This window comes from Chiloscyllium plagiosum, unplaced genomic scaffold, assembly GCF_037043375.1.
Source record: "Chiloscyllium plagiosum isolate Xiang-an unplaced genomic scaffold, Cpla_swu_hap1 HiC_scaffold_39, whole genome shotgun sequence".
Lineage (NCBI taxonomy): Eukaryota > Metazoa > Chordata > Chondrichthyes > Orectolobiformes > Hemiscylliidae > Chiloscyllium > Chiloscyllium plagiosum.
The window spans coordinates 69,455,007-69,471,930 of record NW_028270177.1 but is presented as its reverse complement, the minus strand read 5'-3'; positions in this window follow the sequence as shown (position 1 = coordinate 69,471,930).

Here is a 16,924-nt window from a genome sequence, read left to right as displayed (position 1 = left end):
GATATGCAGTGGTCAGCAAGATTTACTTCTGAGTTTAATGGGACTTCGATCAGATGACCAAGGAGTGACAAATGGAGTTAAATTTAGACAAATGTGTAGTGTTGCATTTTGATAAGATAAAACAGGGCATGATTTACATAATTAATGGTGGATCCCTGAGGAGTGTTGTCGAACAAAAAGGTATAGGCTCATAGATCCTTGAAAGTGGAGTCGCAGGTCGACAGGGTGGTGAAGATGGGGTTTGGGATGCTTGCCTTTATTGGTCAGTGCTGAAAAATGTGTTGCTGGAAAAGTGCCAGCATCTCCAGCATTTGCAGTCCTCACTTTCTTCTCCTTTATTGGTCAGCGCATTGGGTATGCGAGTTGGTAGATCATGTTTCGACAGGGCAGGATATTGGTGAGGCCAGATTTAGAATACTATGTTTAATCCAGTTCTGTCTGCTGTAGGAAGGATGCCTTTAATCTTGAGAGGGTGCAGAAAGGTTTTACAATGATATTGTCGAGCATGGAGTGAATGAGCTACAGGGAAAGGCTAGGCAGACTAGGGCTTGTTTACTCTGGAACAACGAAGGCCGAGGTGTGACATTACAGAGGTTTATAAAATCGTGAGTGACATGGACAATCTGAAAGCAAGGTCTTTTCCCCAGCATCTGGGAGTCCAAAACTATAGGATAAAGGCTTAAGATGAGAGGAGAAAGATCGTAAAGGAACAAAAGTTTCATGCAGATTGTGGTGTGTGTATGGAATGAGCTGTCAGAGAAAGTGATGGAGGCTGGTACAGTTTCAACATTTAAAAGGCATCTGGGTGTGCATATTAATAGGAACGATTTAGAGAATATGAGCCTAGTTCTGGCAAATGGATTGAGCTCAGATTGGAATGATTGATTTACGTAGACAGGGTTGCCTGCTGTACGACACTGTAAGAGAGATGAGAAGTAATTCTAAAGGGGCCTTTTGAGTGAGAATTCTCTTCCACAGAGGTATGTGGTGCCTTTTTGTTTACATTTATTTAAACTGTATTCGTTAAGTATTTGACAGAGATTGACTCATGGATAATGGGATACAAACAGGATAGTGGGGCTGAGACCATAACCTGATCATCCACAAACTTAGTGCCTGGTGGAGAAGGCTCATAATGTTTAACGACCTAATCCTGGTTCTGAGTCTGATGTTCTGATTTTCCATTCAGACCCTCAAACCTGCTAGACAGGAGCAGTTGGAGGCAACGTACTGCTAGAGCTCCCCAGACTCTCTGGAATAGAGCATTCCTAACGTTCACTACTCTCTTCCTGAAGAATCCACTGCCTGTTCCTACATCATGGCCTATCAATATGAGCGATAGAGGTGAATAAAAGGTTTCAGCTAAGAATGAATGGCCATGATATCACGGCAGTATTTAACTGAGGATAACATCAAGGAGGCTGATCAAAATTACACTTCATCAGATTCCATTGCAAACTCTCCAGTGTTTGGAATCATTCACAGCACAAGGGAAGGTGTTTATCATCAGTGGGCATCAATCATCTCAGCCGTGGGAAATCACTGCAGGAGATCCTCAGTGTAGCTCCCTCAGCCCAGACATTTCCAGTTTGTCAACAGGAATCCCTGCAGTGTGGAAGCAGGCTACTCAGTCCATTGAGTTCGCATCAATCCGAAGTCGGGATATTCACTCTACAATATTCAATATTCAGATTACACAATATTCAATATTCAGAACACTTCATCATCCCTCAGTCTTGGTTGCAACAAGACTGAGACAACGTTCAAGCCTATGCTGTTAAGCTGTCGGTAACATTCATGGAACAGTGCTACAGATTTCTACAGTAAAAGGAGGAGTTCAATCAGTACATCAATCTGCCTTCACAATAATATGGGGAAGCCATTCAGCCAATCAAAACTGTGCAAGAAGAGGGACAGCCCATTCAGTCCCTCCCGGAGGATACACAGAAGGACAAGGACTTTGCTTAGCCCCACACGTCTTTTACACGATATCTGAACCAAGCCATTTTACACCTGGAGTCACGTACAAAGGAACAGGAAGAGGTCGTTCAGCTTCTCAAATTACTAACACAGGAACAGGAAGGTGTCAAAGACGCTCCAATATCATAAACACATGGAGCAGGATCTGCACAGAGGGACTGTTCCATGTTATTCCTCGTGGTGTCATTACCTATGATACATCCGTGTTATGTTAGCGTGGTTGTTTGGCAGTGGGAATTAAGCCATTTTTTAAACCAGTCTCAAAAGCATCTTCCTCAGCTGAGTGATGTTCTTTCTGAAAGTCAAGTAGGTGAGGAATGGCGAACTCTTTCAGACTGAAGGTATTATAACTTCTGACAGGATTGTGAACAGTGTAACTTTGAGTGCAGGGTCACAAAGTAACTACGCATTAAAGTGCATTCAGAGCCCGTACATCTCTGTGAATCGAAATGAGTGCTCTGCACAGGCGCGTAAACTATTGGGGATCGAGAATCCTATGGAAAATCTGCAATTTATCACCTTGTCAATGGTTGATTGAAACAAAATACTGAGTGTCTGTCCATACCCATCAAGTTTCAAATTCTTATTCTCTCACAGTGCTCCAGGTTAAACATATAGTTACTGCACTACCTCCTGATGGTCCCATCATGCCAGGGTTCAGTCTGGTGAAAATCATTTGCACTGTCTCTATGACATGGAGATCATTATTTATAAAGCAGACTCAGTCTGTACACAATACCCCAAATACTCTTTCAAAAAAAAAAGACCATTGAGTAAGATATATTTACTCTATTACTTTAGTAATTTTGCTCAACGGCCTATATATCCTTTACAGTTATAATTACTTGCTGCCCTATATGAATTCTGTTATTGGCTTATAACCAAGGGCATCCAAGTCCTTTTCAACAACAGCACTTCCCAAACTCTCACCATTTAATAAACAATAATGAGAACCATGTTTGTTGTTTCGCTCTGATTCATTTTATACCTTGTGAATAACCATTGCCCAAGCACTGATCCTTCTGATACACCACAGGCCTTCCACACATTTTGCCCTTTATCCAATTTTTAATCTATTCAGTGTATTCCACCGTACCTACCCATGAGTCTAATAGTCTCCACTCACCTGTATTCAACCATGTTAAACTTCTTCTGAAAATTCAAACACTCCACTCCCACTGCTTCTCAATTGTCGATGTCAGAACAACAATCTCCACAAACTGCAGCAGGTTTAGCAAAGATAATTTCCCTTTCCCGAATCTAGGCTGAATCGACCAAATCATATCATTGTTCTCCAAGTGTATATTTGTCACATTCCTTATAAAAGGTTCCAATGCTTTTCTCGCAGCTGACACCAAACTATTTAGTTTTCGGTTTTCCCTCTCCGTACTGTTTTCAATAGCTGCTTTCCAGTCTGCAGCATCCTTTCCAGAGTCTAACCAGCTTTGAAGAATAATCAGTAATTCTTTCACTAGCTCTGTTCCCACCTCCTCAATACTCTGGGATGTTGCTCATCAGATGCAGCAACATACCAAACTTCAATTTGATTAGATTTTCAAAAACATACACTTCATTAATTCTAGTTTCCTGCAGTTCCTCATTTTGACCAGTTTCCCTAGTATTTCTGAAAGTTAGTTTCTTTATCTTCCCCTGTGGATACAGAACCAATGCTCCCTCACATCGGCAGAGGGCTTCTATCAGCTAGTGATATATCGGAGGACTGCACTCCAGAGAAGGTGCATATGTTACCCACTCCCGCTTCGAATGTTCCAGAATCAATGCAGTTCATGTCATGGTGAGTGTCAGCACATTCCTGTCCCTGGTGTGAAGCTACAGGTTATACTGAAGGAGAGGACACAGCTCAGTGGCCCCCTTATTTTTAAACAAACTGGTTTCACACTTTACTCTTGGAATGGGTCCAACTTAGAAACATATTCCTGGAAATCCTAGGAAGGATATTACAGTGCCCTCCCCCTCCTTGTGTACAGAACTTCCCTTCTATGCAGTCTCAGCTCTATTTGTTTACCATGCAGTGCTCATATCTCGTCCAGAGTGGGGTCACAAAACCCTCAGGTCTCTGAATGAACCCAGTAGCAGACAATACAAACGCGAGAAAAGCGTCCCCTTACTTTGTAATGACAGGAGCAAGTGAAATCCCCACACACACGGTGCATGCATTCGGTGTTGAAAATATTTCTCTTCTGAGCGAAAAAAAAGCCGTTACATGACTGCACTGTCCGACAGTAACAGTTCCTCTCTCCAAAAAAACAGTTGACAATGTAAAATTACGTTTCTCTGCATCTCAGCAACTATAACGACAGCACCCGCATTTCCGATGCAGTTGATCAGCATACTCAGGGAACAGAGATAGAGAGAATATAATTCAATGTAAATAGGGACCCACCTAAATTGGCATGATATTCAGGAATATATAAAAAGGGAAAATGTTAGAATAGGCTCCCATTTTATTTTCCTTTATCATCATTCCCTTTGTTTGCTTTTCATTTCTGTCTCTCTCTCTCTCTCTCTCTCTCTCTCTCTCTCTCTCTCTCTCACTCACTGGACATTTATCCATCCATTCATCTAATCTCACCCTCACTCATCAAGCCACCCCGGATATCAAAATATTATTTGCCAGTTGCTTTCAGTTCTGATGTTGGGTCACTACACTCGAAACGTTACCTGCTTTTCTCCTGGCAGAGGCCGGCATACTCGTTGAGATTCTTCAACATTTTCAGATGCTGGGGATTTTATTTCAGATCTCCATCATCCACTTTTCCTTGATTTATTTCACCTTTAATGTTGTTGTTTACCGGGATGCCAGCATCACTGGCAAGGGCAGCATTTTCAGCCCATCAATAATTGCTCTCGACTGCGAGGCCATTTGTCACGACAATATAGAGCCAACCATATTGTTGTAGGTCTGCAATCACACTTAGATTCTTTACCAAAGGCTATCAGTGAAATAATAAAAGAAATCCTGATGGTTTATGGTTGCTGTAAGTAATATGAGATTTCTTTCCAATTTTTGTCATACGAATTTAAGTTCTATCATTGGATCGGTAGGATTTGAAACAATGCCTTTAAAGTCACAACTTGTGCCTCTGAATTACCCATCCGGTGACTTTATTACTCTGTTATGGTGTCCTTATTATGAAATAACTGGGAAAAGCTTATTGTCAAGATATTTTTATCTGGAAGAGTAGTCAGAAGAAATGTGGAGCCGTAAAGTCGGAAGTTAACAAGTGGACAGATGACAGCTAATTCAGCAACAGTACTGCCGCTGAGAGAATACAGAGACACATAACAGTTCAGGGCTAAAAGAAGACTTAAGGGTCTGAACAGCCTTGTTCCTTCTTAGATGTTTATGAGTGAGGACTCTGAAATTGATGGAAATGGATTTTGTGACTGAAACTATGAATAACAGTTTATGTATTTGTTAAATATAAATAACTGAAATAGCGATAACTTTCACCATTTTTTTTATAATTGACAGGTATAGGATGACCAGGAATACCAAACATAGTGTGGATGGTGTAGTAACCTGCCTGAATGATCATCCGTACGGCTTCTATCAGCAACTCTAATATGGCCAATCTCGAACAAGACAGTAAAGACACAAGGATAAACTCCTGTCCATTATTAGAATATTCCAGCCTAATGCTCTCAAATTATGATACATTGTTGGAACATTCCAGTCTAATGTTCTCAGATTCTGATCTATTGTTGGAGCATTCCAGTCTATTGTTGGAAGATTCTCTTTCTCTCCCTCTCTCTGTTCTGCAGATACAAATCATCTTAAGGATGACGCTGTTGCTGATACTATGGGGTAACAGGTTGAAGGACGCCCCGCATTAAGAGAAGAGGAAACCTTCCAGTGATGCAATTAGGGTCCATGGAGACTGACATCAATCACAGGCACTGAACATACAGCTCCAATTAACCTCCTTTCATTACAACCCTCATATGCCACAATAATACTTGGTCTGGGTGGGATGTTGACATCGCTGACTATTGGGTGAATGGTACATCTCCAATTGTAAATTTAGAAGTGATGCAGAGAGCTGATGCTTTCTCTTCACAAGCTCGATGTTTCTCCTGTGTTTTGGCAGAATTGGAATTGCTGGGCTCCCGAAGACATCTGTGTCTGATCGCGAGGCCTGCTGCATCCTTTTGTTTTATTTGTGTTTGACTTTGACATTTATCTGGCCATGACTTAATGGCTTAGGTGGGATTAGGCATTGTTGAGAGGCTCCTACAGTGCCATAGATAGTGTAGATACAGTCCATTCCTTGTGGTCCTTGCAGCCACGGTCTAGTCCTGTGGAGTGATGGTGAAGCTCTCCCAGAACCAGCATTCTTAGTTTTACCTTTCGCCAGTTATTGCTCGTGTTTCAGCAGGATTGGAAGGATGTTATACATTCTCTCTAAGATTTGTCTCAGAATTGTATTTTAATGTGCTTTCCTCCTGGATTGGCGAACTGCTTGTCAGACAATCTGTTTCCTGAATGTGCTTTTAACAAGTGTGTGTTTATGGGATGTTACCATATTGGAACAGTCAACATCCCACCCAGACCAAGTATTATTGGAACAGTAACTGTTTAGCAGTTAAATAAACTGTTATTCTGGTAAGTTTTCCAATAATTATTCCAAGTTTCTCTTCTTGCTGTATTTCATCGACAGTGTTTGAATAGATTGTGTTTTGCTGAATATTTCTACCAAGCGAATTGTATCTGAAACACAGCACCTCGCATTTACCTTTAAAATAAGAAAATGTTCGGGTCGCGACTACCTTTTCCATGTATTTTTAGGGGATCTGCTCGGGTCCATAACAAGTCGGACAGATATTTACGCTTTGCTTGGGTAATTACTTCATGGGCAACATGTTGCAAAAATATGGGGTTTGACAGCAGAATGCGCCGTGCTGGAGGAGTGATAGCTCTATCAGGAATTAGACCGGACACTCAATCCACCTCACAGACCCAGCCCAGACACGTATAAGCCCAGATAAGATATCTGCTAGCATGGAACACTGTGCTGACCAGGCTCAGTACAAATCAGCAATCTGTTCAGGATGGAATACTGTGCAAATCTCACCAATCTATCCCTCCAACTTGAGGAGCAGTACAGACCACACCGGGGCATTGATTCAGAAACCCGGACGAAATGGTCTGTCCAGCATGGACATGCAGTATGCAGCCCACACCTGTGTCTTGCTCTACAAACGTGGACAAGGTACCTGTTCAGTATGAGAGCTGTACAGTGGAGAGCAGTGAATTGATCTGTAAACTAGGAGCAGTTACCCTCCCAGCATGTAGTGCTGTGTACACCACCCCAGTGCATTGCTCCATAACATTGTGTTAGATCAATACCCAGCGTGGGGAAACTTGCAGCCCATGCTGGAAGTGACAAGATGTGCAGCTCCCATCCATTTCCAGCTCCATATCTCGATTGTGCCATGGCAAACGGTGCTGTGGGTATAAACATCACTGACACAGAGAGATGGTTGGGGGGGGGGGGGGGTTGGGTGGGGGTGGGTTAGACGAGTTTAAGTACCAATAAGCAAAAGAATTTTGTGAAAAAGTGAAAAGGAGATAAAGAGACAATTTCATGGAAGGTCAGAAATTTCAGAATGCTGAAATAAAGACATTTCGGCAGCATCCTGCAACATGAGCCATTATGCTCAGGAATAATGGGTGCACGGGACATCAGCATGAATTCTGATGTTGGAGATTTTGATGAGCATTTATTTTGCAGCTTTATAACTGGAGTGGCCTCAGCAGAGTCTTCGACTTATTGGATTGAATCTGACAATAATTTGTCTCAGTGACATTTTCTTTGAGTGTGACAGAGGGATTATTTGCACGAGGCTGAGCTCGTTTCCTGGTGATATCTTATCGGACTCACCTCATTAACTTCCAACCCCACCCCATGGTGTCCCTATCATTCAATACCATCCAGATTCTCCCACCCATTATGGCCGGAGGTACTCGCCATCGCATGGATGCCCCTCGATATTCTGTGATCCTTGCACTGCTGCCATCTTTAAACACCAACGGGCACATGTTTACGCTTTCTCAGTTTGGATCTGCCCTGCTTGGCAGATAAGAGGCAATTGCACCATGTTTTATCGGCTGGGGGCAGATGGATGGGCTACTACAGACGGGGACCATTCTCTTCCCAGAGTGGGGCACACCACTCGGAACATGGTCTGCATTCACCAACCCAGCTCAGTGCTGTATCTGCAGTATGAAGAAATGTGCAGCAATACAGGGACAAGCATTAACAAACTTGCCCACTCTGTCAGGATAAGGATCACCGCATTCTCTTGTTCCCTCACACTCATTGTTACAACACCTACCACTCTCACTACTGAATGCAGCAACTTCCCTTTTTCTCTGACTCTGTTTCTCTTTCGCTCTCTCTCTCTCTTATCTTTGCAATACCCCCACAAGGTGACAGAATATTCTGGATCATGCCATTTATAGAATGTCCAGATAATGTTCGAAAAAATTCCCATTTTCAGAAAAATATCGATGTTCCCGTATGTGACACATAAAGCGGAGGAGTAGACATGTACGTTTTTCAAATCCCACATTATTCAAATCCATCATGAGACTATTCAGCCCTTCAAACGTGCTCTAGCATTTAATAAGATCGCGGCTGATGTGATGGTTTTCTCAGCTCCGTGCTACAGGAATGTTAAGCCATTCAACCCTCTGGGTTCCTGTCGCGAACCAGACGACACTCAGGCACTTCTACCCCGGTTTTCTTCAAGCGCCTGTTCGAGGGCCTTTCCCCCGGGATGGACACTCCAAACAATACATTCCATCAGCTTTGTACTTCTACGTAATGTTAAGCACATTTACACAGACCCATCAAAAATATGCTCTTATTTAATGGTTGTTGATATCGAATCGCAATTAGTCACTCTGATTACTTCACTTCTCTCACCTCATTATATTCAGCCAAAGACAGTTTTAAATCACTTGTCTCCTTATAAAATACAATTTCTGGCAGAGAAAGTTTTTGTCCTCAGCCGTTATCTTGACCGTTTTCTGAATTGCATCTTTTGTCCTTGTTATGAAAGTTTCCCTTGCCCTTTGTCTGTGACTGTTTCTGTCTGTAACAGTTATACTGTCTCCCACTCAGATGGCTGGACTGCTGGTTTATGATGTAGCACGAGGCCAACAGCGCAGGTTCAGTTCCTCACACTGACAGAGGTTACCATGAAAGGAACGCTCTCTCATTCCTCACCCCATCACCCGAGATGTGGCAACTCTCAGGGCAAACCACCACGAGTGTTTTCTCTCTCTCATGACAGAGCAGTCCCATGGTCATTTGGAACTGTATGATATCACTGTTAACATTTTAAAATGTCATCTATGTTATAATTTAGTTTTGCATTATATTCCTGGATGTTCTGCAGCCATTTCATTTGTATCGCTGCCAGCATTTTCTCCACACTGCACATTCCTGCCCATTTCACAATAATCTTTGACTCTGTTGCTATTTATGAACCTTCTGTCTGTGCTCCAAAATCATTCAATATTTTTGCCTCAAATGCTCTGCGTGGAAGAGAGTTCCAAAGACTCAAAAATAATTCGAGAAAACAAAAAAAAAACAAATCTCATCGGGGTGTGAGGCATTTTTGTCTCTTTACCATAATTCCATTGGAAGCAGTTCAGAGATGTTTCACTTCATGTATTCCATGGATGAAGGGTTTATATTATGGAGGCTTTAACAGGTTACTCTTGGAATGAGAGGTTTTTGTTGAAACATACAAGACCTCGAGGACAGTGGATCAGATAGATACCCACTGGGTGTTTGTATAATCTCAACTTGCTGTCATTGTCATAGAAACTCTCTAGATTGGAAGCAGGACATTCTGTCCATCGAGTCCACACTGACCCACCGAACAGCATCCCACATAGCACTGTCCCCAACCCTATGCATGTAACCGCGCGATTCCCATGAGAAATCCACATATATATGGGCACTATAGGCAATGGCGCATGGCCAACCCACTCTCAGCTGCACATCCTAGGACTTTGGGGGAAACTGGAGCAATGGCAGGAAAGCAACATGGACATGGAGAGAATGTTCAAACGCCACCTAGGGGGTCGCCCGAGGTTGGAATTGAACTCAGCTCCTTGGTGATGTGAGGCAGCAGTGATAATCACAGATCCAACATGCTCCTCCGTTAGATCTATTAGTTAATTGTGGCTGGCTAAAGAAATCTGTCTGACTTGTTCCTATCACTGAACCTGACTCAGTCTGAGACCTTTATCATTGGTTATATCACCAACCTGGTTACATTTAAAATTTGTTGTGAGCAGTGGAGGAGTGGAACTAGGAAAGGAAACAGTGACACTCTCCAACCTCAGTCAGAACATGAATGAAGAGAAATTCACAAAATGGGATTTCATTCCAGTGGGAAGTCTCTTTCCTTGAAGTTTGTGATGGCTAAATCTGTATATTATCAATGCTTGTTCGTCTGATTGTCCATATACAGGAGAATCAGGGATAATGTTGCATGGAGAGAAAAGTGCAGCTGGGACCACAATAAGATGAGCGCCGACCTTATTTACTGGGTCGAATGGCTCACTCGTGTCCCTCAGCCCTATGTCCAATGTTCCATTCAGCCCTTCAGACCTGCTGCACAGGGGCAGACCGAAGCCACTCCGATTGTTAGATGCAGTTTCGTCAATGTATTTGGAAAATCCAGGCTGGATCAGGAAGTGATACCTCCCCCCACCCACACGCACAGGCTTCCCCTCTCTGTAACTTCTGCTCCAGATATGGGTCATGTTACAGACCCAGATTCACTGTGAATCCAGCCTCCGACCCCCACCCCCGGGGTTAACTCAAACAAGTCCTCTTCTCCTCCTGAATGCAACATTATACTGCATGATTTCCAGTAAAATATCCAGTTACTTTCCAAAAGCATAACATGAGAACATAAGAAATAGGAACAAGAGCAGGCCATTCAGCCCCTCAAGCTCGCCCTGTCATTTAATATGAGCACAGCTGACCTACTCCAGAGCTCAACTCCGCTTTCTTGCCGACTCCTTGTACCCCTGCACACCTCTCTGGGTTTGAGAATTCCAGACATTCACTACCTTCTGAGAGAACAAACTGCATCTCAGTTTGAAATCGGTATTCCATATTCGGTATTTCTGTCCCTGAGTTCAATACCACACCCAGCCGTGGAAACACGTTCTCAACATCTAACTTGTCAAGCCCCTTGTGATCTTGTATATTTCAGCAGTATTACTCCTCATTCATTTCAATCACAATGAGTAATTGCCTCCCCATTTTAGAGGTTCACGATTACACACCCCTTTCATCCCAGGAACCCGCCTAAAGTACCAACCTCGTTACTTGCTGTATCAGCATGTTGACGTTATGTTTCATTCACAGGAATATCCAATCTTCTGAACTGTTCCTTTTCTGGAAGTCCTCTCCATTCAATAACAGCCTGCCTTTTGATTCTCAGTGTTATCCTCAATCTCAGATGTATATTGCACTCAGCTCCCTCTTTCAGGCTATTAGTATAGATTTTCAATAACTGATGCCACTGACTGATATCTGTGGTAATCCAGCAGATACACTTTTATCATAACTATCCATTAATCTTGACTCTCCGATTTTTATGTGTTAAACAATCGTCATCCCATGCTAATACATTATTCGTCAAACTATGATCTTCTGTCTTGTGTAAGAACCTTTATTTTGTGATACCTTGTGGAGCATCTCTCTGGAAAGCCTCGTGTCCACCAGTTCCCCTTTATCAAGTCCGCTTGTTACGTTCTCAGCGATCTCAAGAAATACTTTGCATGACTTTAAAGGACAAAATATAAATTTCAGTTCACAAAACCACACTGACTCTACGTGAGGTTTCTCTAATTGTCCATGCTGGCCAACGTTTCCAAACTAAATTAGTCCCATGTGCTTGCATTGGGCCCATATACCTCTACATGTTTCCCATTCATATGTTTTCCCGAATGTCTTTTAAATGTTATGGCTGTACACGCATCTGCCAATCTTCCTCTGGCAGCTCATTCCATACCCACACCACCCTCTGTGTAAAAGCATTGCTCCTTCTTCCCTTTTAAATCTTCCCCTTTCGCCTTTAGCCTATGCCTTCTGTGGTTGAACTCCCCCATCCTGTGGAAAAGACCTTGGCTATTCACCCTATCCATTCCTCCCATGATTTTCTAATTTCTATAATATCATCCAACAACCTCCTTCACTCCATCTGATACTAACTTCAAGATCAAGTATTTAAAAATAAACATCGCAAATTTGAAACAATACTAAAAGAGACTGGTAAACAACACACAGTCCAAACTTCATATTGTCATTTGCTTTTCTCTATGTTACAATACGAAGGCAGCATGAACATTTTACTAGTGTCATTCAGTAGTCAAACACCCGAATTCCTTTTTCTAAAGGGGTTGATGATCTCCACAGTGAAAATTTACTTTTGGCCAGATCTACATAACACCACATAGTTAGCATTCTCCCTCCTGAACTCCCTATGACCTTGTCTTTTTGTGTCTTCTTTATCTTGCACTCAAGAGAAGGAACCCCTTTCCCCCATTCATATCCTAATTTAATCCCGTTTTACGTCATCTTCTCGTTCTCCACTGCTAAATGTCCGTTTATCTGTTGCCACACCCTCTTTTCCCTGTCATCCATGCCCCACCTCTGGCAAGGGATCAAAAACCCACTTTCCAATCATTTTCAGTTCGGAAGAAGCATCGCACTAGACTTGAAACGCTAACTCTGTTTCTTTGTCTCTGCAGATGCTGCCAGACCTGCGGAATTTCTTCAGAAATGAATAGGAACAGCACAAATATTCAAGTCAGCAAATAATTATGATTACTGGACATAAAAATGCAAAAAAAACGCTGGACAGACTGAGAGCTTTGTAGAAGGGTCACTGGAAGAATTAAATCACAGATATTACAGATAAAACTGGGTTATCATGTGATGCTGAAAAACCACAGCAGCAGCAAAAGCAGATTTCTTTTCAATCATAGTCTGTAACATTTTCCCCAGGATAATCCCTCAGTCTACTATTACCATAAAGCCAATCCATAGTTAAGTATGAGTGTGTGTGAACATGCCTGAGTCCGAACCATTTGTACCTAAACTTGATGAAAACTCGTTAAAGCTATCGCACTGAATTAGTTACACTCCAAACAACGGGACTAACATCTGATGGAGAGGGATAATTGATCCCAATTCAAACAGATCAGATCTAAGCTCTGCAGTACTGCAACATCCATGGATAAAGGTCGATGGAATTTTAAACAACTTACTGGCGGAGAGGACCCCTGAAATATCCCCATCCAAAATAACGGAACAGCCGTGTACGTCTGTGTAAAAGACCAGGATGTGGTATCTACACCATCTTCAGCCAGAAGTGTGGTGTTGATGATCCACCACAACCTCGCCATGATTCCCACAGAATCACAGATGCCATTCTTTAACCAATTCGATTTGTTGCCCGTGACATGGAGAAACAGCTGAACACAGTAGATAAGACAAAGGCAATGGGCCCTGACACCATTCCTGCAATAGGACTGAAGACTTGTGCTGCACAACATGCCGTGTCCCTGGAAAGCTGTTTCATTTCAGCTACAACTCTGACATCTCCCTGGAAATGTGGAACATTAGTCAGCTATGTCCAGACTCCTAAAAGGACAATAATTACAATCTCACCAATTACCACCCCGTCTGTCCCATCACGATATTCAAACAAAAGATCTGTCATTTCCGACAGATCTATCAAGCAGCACGAAATACCCTGCTCAGTGTGGTTTCTGATAGGTCCCCATGTGGAGATGGTGCCGCTGTGGAAATGTTACTGGATTGCTAATGCAGGCCAGGCCAATGCTCTGGCAGCTGGTGGAAGTTAAAAAGAATTAATAAAACATCGAGTTGTAAAATCTAGTCAGTAGTAGTGACCTTGAAGCCAATTTGCAAACACCAATTGCCTTCCCCAATGTACTTTGAGAAAGTGAATCTCCCGTGCTTTCCTTGTCTGGCCTAAAACTGACTCCGAACACACAAACATGTGATACACTCTTCAATAGTCTCTAAATTGGCCAAGGAAGACACTCAATAGCATCAAACTGCTCTGACGTCTTAAAGGATAAACCCGGACAGAACACTCGGCACCAGCATTAGTATTCGAAAAGTGAATGGGAAACACAGTCCTGTTGTCCCTGCAGAGACCTCCTTCTTAATATCTGAGAGCTTCTGACTACATTCACAGAGCTTTTCCACAGACTGCACAGAAACATCGGGAAATGAGTAGGCCAATCAACACACTGAGCTTTCCCCCATTCCAGCGCATGGAGGCAATCTCAATGCAGTTTTCCCAAACAATATTCACATCCCGTAACGTGATTAAACAACGGAAATATATAAAATAGGAACTACAGTAGTAGAATGTTCTACCCCATTCAATACAATGACAGCTGATCGTTTATCTCCACACCATAAGCCTATTATCGCCACCCATTTACTGCCTAGAAATCCTTGTGTATAACCAGTGTCTTGGTTTCCACACCCTGACCTGGGAGCGAATTCTCTAGGTTCACCAGTCTCTGAGTGTAGACATTTATTCTCATCTCAATGCAGTGTGGCTAGTCTGCACCTAATACTGTGGCCCGTGGTGTTAGACATCTCAGCCAGGGGAATTATAATCCATGCTTCCAATCTGTCTCACTCTGTCAGAGTTTTATATATCTCACTGTGATCACCACTCATCTTCTTAAACACCATGGAATACAGGCCCAGTCGCGTCATTCCCTTCTCAAACAACAAGCCTGTCATCCCAGAGATCAGTCTGGTCATCCTTCACTGCTCTTCCTCAATGTCAGCTTTGTCCTTTATTAGGTAAGAAGACCAAAACTGCACACAATACTATACAATGTTCGAGATGGGGTCTCACCAAGGCCCTGTACAGCTGCAGTAAGACAACCTTACTCCTGGACTCAAATCCCCCTGAAATGAAGGTCAACACATTATTTATGTTGCTAATTGCTTTCTGTTCCTGCAATATTGCTTTCGGTGACTGGAGTACAGGGAGATCCAGATCATTTTCAATGTTACAGCTCCCACTTGCTGTGCCTATATACACTGGTCAGCCTGCCAATGCCATTCCAGTATTGAATTCTGGATTCAGAACTCACTGCCCGACATGGACCTCGGAGGCTGCGCAGGCAGAAATAAATAAAGGAGCATAAGTCCGTTTATATATCAACATTTTAGAACGAATCCATTTTCAAATGGTCGGCTGCTGTTCTATTTATCCAGCGAATTGCACAACGTCACATCTACCCATACTGCTCTACATCTGCCAAACATTCGCTCCACTTATCTCAATAAATTTCGAGCTTTTCTACACCCTCCTCACCCACTGACAATCCAACATGGTTTAGTGCTGTCAGCAGGCTGGGAAATACTGCATTTGGTTCCCTCAACCAAATATTGGATGTGTTAGGAATAGTTGGGATCCAATCCTCGATTCCTGTGATACACCATGAGCCTTCGTCTTCAATGAAAGGGTCCTTTTATTCAGGTCGTTCTGGTTTAATGGCTCCTTTGCTAGGGCTTGTACATTCTGACTTGCTTTTTTCCCTTATTTTCTCCCCCTCTCTTTTCTCTCTGTAACTTACTGACTTTGTAGCTTGGACAGCATCAGCAGCAACGACAGCGCAAATATGCAGACTTTCAATGAACTCAGGGCATGGCCGTCGAGAGGTCTCAAGTGGAGCACAGTGTATGGACCTTGAGCTGGGCCCAGTGCAGCGGAGAGTGTGTCCCTGCTTGCTTTTCCGGAGCATGCACAGGACCTGGAATTTGCGACTGCTACATCAGCAGAGGCAACATGTGTGAGGTAGGCCCAGTAGCAAAATGTGATGCCAGAGGATCAGGAACTTCGTTGTTGGTTGGATGGTGCGTTGGTGCTAATGAAGTAGACGATGAAAGGGCATCATGGCAACGTCGATGAGGTGTGCACAACCGTAAGAGACATGTCTCTGACATTGGAGGGTCTGGCAATTGGGGCGACGAGGTGGTGATGGAAGAATATTGGCCCAGCGGCCAAGTTGGCACCTGAGGATCAGCAACTTCGATGTTAGTAGCCTCTGGTGTAGATGGTGATGACGCTGATGTCCAGTGATGGGGGATGCAGGTGTCACCGATAGTAAGGCGCTGACTCAGGACCCATGGAATTTCTTCTACCTATACATTTAACTTTTTTCAATATTCAGTATTCAAATTATTTAAAACGGTGTCAGTTTGATGCACAAATGTCTTGTATTTACCCCGTGAAATACATCTGAGAGTAAACACAAAATCGATATCAAAATATACCACTCATTGTTTCCTGCCAGCTATGTCGTGCTAAGGCCATGTCCATACGTTAGCCCCAGTTCCATAAGATGTGATGCTGCACATTAGTTTTGGGAATTTACCGAAAAACTTTTCAAAAATTCAAATATATTACATCCATTGCTTCACCATAATTAACTAACCAGCCAGTATCTCAAATATGATCCCATTTCATAAATTTATGCTGACGTCGTCTATGTTCATTACTTACAGTCCCAATATTTTCTACAAAACAATGTATTGACTAATTTCATTCTATTCTTTTTTTCACCTGACTTTGGTTTCCTAGTCGAGCTGGAAAGTTTTTTTTTGTTTTCTTGATATTTTCTTCTGTGAAGACAGAATTGAAGTACTTGCTTCACAGTTCCGCAATTTCCCTCTTTTCCATTCTCCATTCTCTGGTTTCAGATTGTAATAAACTGCTATTTTTCGATTACTTTCACAATAACATACTTTTGGATGCTATTGCAGTTGAGTCGTATAACCTTTATTAATACGTGTTTTCAGAACCCAGCAATTTCTGCCTGAGG